The 8349-nt window shown below is 51.7% G+C and overlaps 2 protein-coding genes across 6 annotated transcripts in view; one reads left to right on the top strand and one right to left on the bottom strand.

The window, feature by feature from the left end:
- Positions 1 to 6319, bottom strand: part of LOC106810101 (zinc finger protein 2-like) — an 18582-nt gene extending 12263 nt beyond the window's left edge. The window contains exon 1 of the mRNA XM_014813384.1: positions 6124 to 6319. The gene's annotated coding sequence lies outside the window, so the exon portion shown is untranslated. The remainder of the gene's footprint in view (positions 1 to 6123) is intronic.
- LOC106810077 (trafficking protein particle complex subunit 9-like) overlaps positions 1 to 8349 on the top strand; it is a 207241-nt gene that overhangs the window by 32182 nt on the left and 166710 nt on the right. The window lies entirely within an intron of this gene.

The raw sequence follows: 8349 nt of genomic DNA, 5'->3' as shown, positions 1-8349 counted from the left end.
GCTGAGCAGGGAGCGTGAGCGGTTCGTGCTGAGCAGGAGCCTGACGTTCGTGGCTGAGCAGGATCGGCTGAGGTTCGTGCGCTGAGCAGGAGCTGAGGTCGTGGTAGCAGGAGCGGGAGGTTCGTGGTGAGCCAGGCGAGGTGGTTCGTGTGAGCACGGAGCGTGAGTCGGCCTGCAACGCGGGCATGGGGCGCCGGGGCGGCTCCGGCCGTTCTCTAAGTCGAATGCGGCGTCGGGGGGGTGGTCGGAGACCCACGGTTCGTGTGAGCAGGCGAGCGTAATTCTGGTTCGTGGTGAGCAGGGAAGCGTCGGCAGCGAATCGTGGCCGAGCAGTGAGCGTAAGAGGTTCGTGTGTGAGCAGGGAGCGTGACGGTTCGTGCCGAGCATGCGAGCGTCAGGTTCGTGGGACAGGGAGCGCTGAAGCGCTCGTGCTGAGCAGGGGCGTGAGTTCGTGTAGCAGGCAGCGTGAGTCTTGCACAGTGAGCAGGGCAGCCGCTGAGATTCGTGAGCGAGGGCAGCGGAGCGTGAGGTCTCGATGCGTGAGCAGGCCGAGGTGAGGTTCGTGGTGAGCCACGGAGCGTGAGATTCGGTGAGCAGGAGGTGAGGTTCGTGTGACAGAGGAGCGTGAGTCGTAGTGAGCAGGAGCGCTGAGGTTCCGTGCGGAGCAGGAGCGTGAGGTCTCCGTGGTGACAGGAGCGTGATGAGGACTACGTGGTGAGCAAGGAGCGTGAGGCTTCGTGCTGAGCAGCGAGGTGAGCTTCGTGCTGAGCACGGAGCGTGAGTCTCGGCCTGAGCAGGGAGCCGTGACGGTGTTGAGTGAGCGGGAGCGTTAGAGGTTCGTGGTGAGCAGGAGGCGTGAGGTTCCGGTGCTGAAGCAGCGAGGCGTGTATGCGTAACGTGTTGAGCAGGGGCGCCTGAGCGTTCGTAGCTGAGCAGGAGCGTCAGGATCGTCGGTGAGCAGCGAGCTGTGAGAGTTCGTGCTGAAGCATGGAGGTGAGCGTCGTGGCGAGCACGGAGCGTGACGGTTTAGTGCTACGAGCAGCTGAGCGTGACGTTCGTGCGTAGCCAGCGAGCGTCAGGTTCAGTGCTTGAAGCAGCGGAGCGTGAGTTTCGTGGCTGAGCAGGAGAGCGTGAACGACGGTTCGTGGTGAGCAGGGAGCGTGATGTTCGTGGCTGGCAGGGATGCGTGAGGTCAGTCAGTGAGCAGCGAGCGTGGGTCGTGCTGCAGCACGGGAGCTGAGTTCGTGCGGAGCAGGGAGCGTGAGGTTCGTGTCGCAGCAGCGAGCGTGACGGTTCGTGGTGAGCAGGGAGCGGTGAGGTTCCGTGCGTGAGCAGGGAGCCGTAGTTTCAGTTGTGAGCAGGGAGGTGACGTTCGCTGGGCGCTGAGCAGGGAGCGTAGGTTCGTGTGTGAGCAGGGAGCGTGAGGTTACGTAGTGAGCAGGACGAGCGATGAATCAGGTTCGTGGTCGAGGCAGAGACGCTGACGTTCCGTGCGGAGCAGGAGCGTGCAGGTTCGCTCTGAGCAGGGAAGCGTGAACGGTTCGTGGCTGAGCAGGAGATTGACGTTCGTGTGAGCAGGAGCGTCGAGTTTCCGTGGTGAGCAGGAGCGTGAGCGATTCGTGTGCAGCAGACCGAGCGTGAGGTTCTGGTGAGCCAAGGACGCGTCTGAGGTTCGTGGTGACCAGGAGCGTGAAGGTTATCGTGGTGAGCAGGCGCTGTGAGGTTTTGCGTGAGCAGGGTGAGCGTGAGTGTTCGTGGTGAGCACGGGAGCGTGACGGTGTCGTGGTAGAGCACGGCAGCGATGACGGGTTCTTCAGTTGAGCAGGGAGCGTGAGGTTCGCTGGTGAGCCAGGAGCCCTGAGGTTCGTGGTGAGCACGGGAGCTGAGGACATCGTGTGAGCAGGAGCGTGAGGTTCGTGTGAGCAGGTGAGCGTGAGGTTCGTTGTGAGCAGAGAGCGTGCAGAATCGTGCTAGCCAGGGAGCCGTGGGTTCGTGCTGAGCAGGAGCGTCGAGCGTGCGCTTGCGAGCCACGGAGCGTGACGGTTCGATGTGAGCAGGACCGTGCAGGTCTGCGTGGCAGGAACGTATCAGGTTCGTGCCGAGCAGGAGCTTGAGCGCTTCGCTGTGAGCAGCAGAGCGTGACGTTCGTTCCGTCAGGGAGCAGCGAGCGTAGAGTTCGTAGGCTGAGCGTGGGCGTCTGAGCGTTCCGATGAGCAGCGGAAGCGTGAGGTTCGCTGCTGAGCAGGCAGCGGATGCGTTCGTGGTGGCGTGGAGCGCTGAGGCGTTCGTGCTGAGCCAGGAGCGTGAATGCGTTCTGAGCAGCGAGCGTAGAGTTTCGTGTGAGCGTCGAGCGTTCATGCTGAGCAGGAGCGTGAGCTGTCGTCGAGTGAGCGTGAGGTTCGGCTGAGCAGGGAGCGTAGGTTCTTTGTCAGGAGCGTGAGGGGTTCGTGCTGAGCAGGTGACGCGTGGAGATCGTGTGAGCACGCAGGTGAGTAGTTGCGCTGAGGCAGGGAAGCGAGTTCGTGGGAGCACGCGATGCGTTGAGGTTCGTTGGTGAGCAGGAGCGTGACGAGGTGGTTCGTGGCTGACCAGGAGCGTACGGTTCTGGTGAGCAGGAAGCGTGACGGTTTTGTGGGTTGTGTGCAGTCATGGGAGCGTGAGTTCGCTGGATGAGAAAGGCGAGGTTAGGTATCGTGTGAGCAGCGAGCTGTGAGTTCGTGCAGTGAGCGTGAGGTATCGTCGATGATCACGGAGCGTGAGTTCTTGGTGAGCAGGAGCGCTGAGGCCTTGTGTGAGCACGGAGCGTGAGGTTTCCGTGGTGAGACGGACGTGACGTTCGTGTTGTCGCAGCAGGGGAGCGTTGAGTCGTTGCATGCATCAGGGACGCTGATGTCGTTGGTTGAGCAGGAGCGATGAGGCTTCGTGGTAAGCAGGGAGCGTGACGGTTCGTCGGTGAGCAGGAACGTGAGCTTCGTGCTTGACATGGAGCGCTGAGCGTTCGTGGCGAGCATGGAGCGTGAGCTTCGTTGGGGGGCCTGAGCAGCGGAGGTCGAGGTTCGTGCTGAGCAGGCGAGCGTGAGGTCGTGTAGCAAAAAACAACGGAGCGTGACGGTTCGTGTGAGCAGGAGAGCCGTGATCGTTCCTGGTCGACGCAGGGATGTGACGGTTCGTGTGCAGTCACGGGAGCGTGAGCTCGATCTCCACTGTGTCCCATGCCTCTGTTCGTGGTGAGCAGGGAGCGTGAGCGTTCTGTGCGTGAGCAGAGCAGTGAGGTTCTGCGTGAGCGATGGTTCGTTTGAGCAGGGACGTGAGGTTCGTCTGAGCGTGAGGTCGTGAGTGAGCAGGAGCATGAGGTTCTGGTGAGCGTGAGGTTTCGTATGAGCACGGACGGGAGTTCGTGGTGAGCAGGGAGACTGATCCGTTTCGTGGTGAGCTACGAACGTAGAGGATTCGTGCGTTGAGCATGAGCGTGAGTTCGTGGGGAGCATGGAGCGGACTACTGCGTGTAGGCTTCGTGGGGAGCAGGGCGTTCAGTTCGTGCGTGAAGCGTGGAGCGTTCGTGTTGAGCAGAGCGTGAGGTGGTCGTGAGCATGGAGCGTGACGAGCGTGGTGAGCAGTGAGCGTTAGGTTTCGTGTGAGCACGGAGCGTGAGTTCGTGTTGCAGCATGAGCGTGAGTTCGTATGAGCAGGAGCGTGACGTTGATGGCGAGCACTGAGCGTGAGGTTCGTGGCAGCAGGAGCGTGATGTTCGTATTGAGCAGCGGCAGCGTGATTCGTGGGTGAGCAGGGCCAGCGTGAGGTTCGTGGTGAGCACGGAGCGTGAGGCTTTCGTGGTGAGCAGGAGCGGAGGTTTCGTGTGAGCAGGGAGCGTGAGTTCGTGGTGAGCAGGGAGCGTGAGGTTCATGTGACGCGGAGCGTGAGGGTTCGTGGCGAGCACGGAGCTGAGTTCGTGCAAGCAGGAGCGTGAAGCGTTCGTAGTGAGCAGGGATGTGAGTGTTCGTTGGCGAGCAGTCGTGAGGTTCGTGGTACACGCGAGAGTGAGGTTCGTGTGAGCAGGGAGTGCTGAGGTTCGTGATGAGCAGGAGCGTGAGGTTTCGTGGCCGAGCACCACGAGCTGTGAGTCTCGTGGCGCAGCACGGAGCGTGAGGTTGCTGGGAGCAGGAGGTGATCGTCGTGGTAGCAGGAGCGTGAGGTTCGTGTGAGCAGGAGCGTGAGTTCGTGGTGAGCAGGAGTTGAGTTCGTGGTGAGCCAGGATGGTGAGCGTTCTGTCGGTGAGACACGGGCGTGAGTTCGTGGTGAGCATGGGACGTGAGTTCCTGGTGCCAGCACGTGAGTCGTGAAACACACACACACACACACACACACACACACACACACACACACACACACACACACACACACACACACACATTGCAACGTCATCGGGAGAATGGTTGTTAGATGTTGCTCAGTTCATGTGACTGCGACAAGGAGCATGGGAAACCTGATCCTGCATTCTGGAAAATGAGAACCTGCGACCTAGGATTTGCACCTGCGACTTAACATTCAGCCCGCTAACGATACAATGACAATTAAGCCACAGCTGCTATAGACGTTTTTCGCTCAGTAAAGCTGTGTGAATAAACATCTGCCATATTAAAAACTAAGAAATTTGTGCCTCAAATGAGTCAAATATGTCTAACATTAAAAATATTTTATTTCATGCTCATATACGTAATCGGCCGCGGCTGTGGCCTGTGTGGACTTATGGCTGAAATTTAAAGTTCACTTAAAGTTCACCCGAAAAATATCGATTAGTCTGATACTAGGTATAATTGTTTAATTCGATGCCTGTTAGAGGTATAGAGGTTAGAGGTAGACAGCATGTCTGCCAATGCTTGCAAAAGTTAAATACAGTGTGTTAGTTTTAAAAATCACAGTGGCTACGCGTCCGGTCATCCATTACAAATTAAGCTCAGCACAGATTCCCAAATCCACGGCACGATTAGGCGACGGCTCCTTTCAAATAGTTGATTTTACTGGATTTAATATTGCTTCAAAAGTTACAAAAACACATAAATTTGTTTGATAAAATACCTAAAGGTAAGTAATATTATGGTAAAAAATTATTGTTTATTGTTTTTTACTGATAAAAATATAGTTGGGTTCGCATAAGAAATATATGACCGGATGCGTTGCCTGGGAGCTGGGCGTCCGGTAACCGGACGAGAAGCCACGGCCTTTAAAAATACTATTGTACCATCACAACACCGTTTGGTTAAAAGTACGCTTCACAAATACAAAATGACAATACAGTATTATTAAAAATATTTTAATCTAAATCATTTTCATTATCTTGAGCAGGACCCACGTTAGTTTCCATAGACGCCCATTTATAATATTTGATGATGAGCAAGCCGATTGGCATGTGGTGAAATGACTTGGATTAGCTAGTCATAATACAATGGCAGAGCTTAACATTTAGGAACGCCACTTTTTTAAATGATATCTTGTTGCTATCATAGCAGATAATAGAATTTTCTTCTGGGAATTTTACAAAAAATGTACACTATTTAGTGTGTGCTACGACGAATAAACAGAGATGTTTGAAGACACTAAACATATGTATTGAGTTTCCCGACAGCGATTTGTAGTGACAGCGGTTTCTATGCTGTTTGCCTCTATTTATTAGGCTTATAGTTGCATTTACTGGCCAGCCTAATCTGTATAATATCACTCGAGTAGCATGTGTTTCGTGTGCACTAAATCTCACTCGAGAGCTATGGAATTAGCTTGGCGCAGTAATTGTTTTAATTACGTTATGCAAGGTAATAATTTAAGCTGCCACTTAGGGCACACTCATATGTGGAACTGTAACGTAGACAGCTGCCTATGACAAGGTCATTGCCTGCTCTTGGTGTTTTGTGTAATATGCCAATTAATTTACCTCATTTCTTCGAACATTTTCATAGAGGCATGGAAAAGCAATTATGCAAATCGCGTGTAACGCGCATAATTCGTTTACTGCCAATTGCAACCTAAAAAAAAAGATCATTCCCTCTCCCGATCGCACGTCATTAGTACTAAAAAGCCTGAAATGAGAACAATAATTCTGCACTACGTAGGATACCGCGTTCGCCTCACCTTCCTCGTTCCTCGTTCCTCGTTCCCTATATCACACGAGTTCGCTGAGGTGATGTCTAGCTGCCGAACGAGAAAGCAACAGTGAGCGTGCGGGTCAGGCGCCTGTTCACGCGAAGTGACGATTCTGACGAAGGCCCAGCGCGTATCTCACTTGTGTTGTGTCATCGCTATTAATAGCGCACTGCGTGAGTCAGTCAGTACCTCGCTCGCTGGTGGTGTAACTCAGGCGAGTGTAGCGCAGGCGATCATACCGCGCGAAACATGTTGGTTCATGTCGACGACGTTGCTGAGACGTTTGGTGCACGCATCACTAAACAGTAGTGACGTTTACTATTTGTCTAATCGTAGCTCAGCTACTGCAATATAAGAATGTCATTAGCCGCTGGTACTGTTACTTTCCTTTAATTTAAAAAAATCGCATTCGCGGCAGACGAGACTGCGCAGTGTGTGAAAACGTCGTTGCTACGTTTCCGCGCTTCTGTCCCGATTTCATATGGCAGACGTGTGCCGCGCTCGGTTAACATTTCCGCCGTACGTATAACAGCGACGTATGGTGACAGTCTAGTGGTTGTACGCGGCAGATGAACAAACGTGGGTGCAGCGTTTTGTAATTTATTTGAATGGCATTGACTACCTAACCGGTGCATGGTGCCTTGTTTATCAAGTACATAAAATGTGGGAAGTCTTCTCTCCTCACAACCAGACACACAACATATCAAGAGCTCATAATAGAGCTCTATGTTATGAGCTCTTGAACATATGTTACCCCTGTAATCTGTAACTGTATGTCTGCATCAGTAAGAGAGAGTCCCTCCCAGGGGTTTTAGGGAACAAGGGAACAGGAGCATTAACTTTCAGCAGGGAACAGGGGATATTGTCGAATTAGTTTCAAGGAACAAGGGAACTGCTTATTAGATTTTTGGGAACAAGGGAACTCTGATTTTCCATCTTTGTGATTTTTTTTACAATTTTCTGAGACTGTTTACAATAAACTTTGAAGTATTTCAGGGTCATTTCAACATCGTTCACGAGACAATTATGGGGGAACAGTGGTAAATGTTTTTTGGGATTACGGGAACTGGAAAATAATTTTCGGGAACAAGTTATTTTACTAATGGGGAACAAGGGAGAAAAAATCCATAAACATTAAGGGATCAATAGAACATGTACCCCCCCCCCCGGGGAAGGGCTCAAGAGAGTGGGTGCTAACGCGAGATAATATATCCTTGACTGTGACTATTTAACTGGCACAGTGACAACTGGAAAAACCTCACATCGATAAAGGTCATCTATAAAAGTCGTTTACTGACAGTGCGCAATATATAGAGGTAACCATTTTTTATCTGGTATATGCCCATACGTGGTGCGTCTAGAAATCGGGTAGATATGACTCTATAGCTATGTTTAGAAATATTGTAGTCTTATCTCTGGTAAAGCAGATTACGTCATTAGTCCGTTATTATACATATATATATATATATATATATATATATATGTATATATACACGGGTGTTCGTGTGTGACTTTACTTCTATATATATATATATATATATATATATATCTAAAGGCATCGCATATAAAGGCTATTGCAGAGATATGACTAGCCAACCAGAATACTTCGTGACAAGCATAATAATTATAGTTTCGATAAGTTCGCTATAGTCATGCGAGTAGGTGGTGTTGTATGGATGATATGCAATAGATTGATGAGCTCGCAGGTTCGCTTGTATGCTAGGTGTGTTACGCACTTGGCCCGAGGGGGTGTGGAAGTGATATCATCAACACTCCGTAAAAATTAAATTATAGTACTAATAGTAGTGTTAAATAACCAGTCGGTTATGTATAATTATACGTTGTAATTAAACTGTATATATACTGCTGCATATTGTCTCATTCATGATATTTTTGCATTTTGCCTGCTTACTGAAATCACTATAAAAAATCGTTACTGTCGGGTTCCTATGTTCACTTGCTTGTTTGCACAGCACGTCAGGCAGCAGATATATATGATACTGCCACTTGTGTCTGCCACGTAGGATAGGTATACTGATCGGTCGGTCGGGTCGGTCGGTCGGTCGGTCGGACGGTCGGTCGGTCGGTCGGTCGGTCGGTCGGTCGGTATGCACACGGACGTGTGTATAGATGTGTGCATGTGTGGGTGTGACTGTTTGTATAGATGTGTGCATGTGTGGGTGTGACTGTGTGTATAGATGTGTGCATGTGTGG

Source organism: Priapulus caudatus, unplaced genomic scaffold, assembly GCF_000485595.1.
Source record: "Priapulus caudatus unplaced genomic scaffold, Priapulus_caudatus-5.0.1 Scaffold16, whole genome shotgun sequence".
NCBI lineage: Eukaryota > Metazoa > Priapulida > Priapulimorpha > Priapulimorphida > Priapulidae > Priapulus > Priapulus caudatus.
This window is presented reverse-complemented; position numbering and strand designations above follow the sequence as displayed.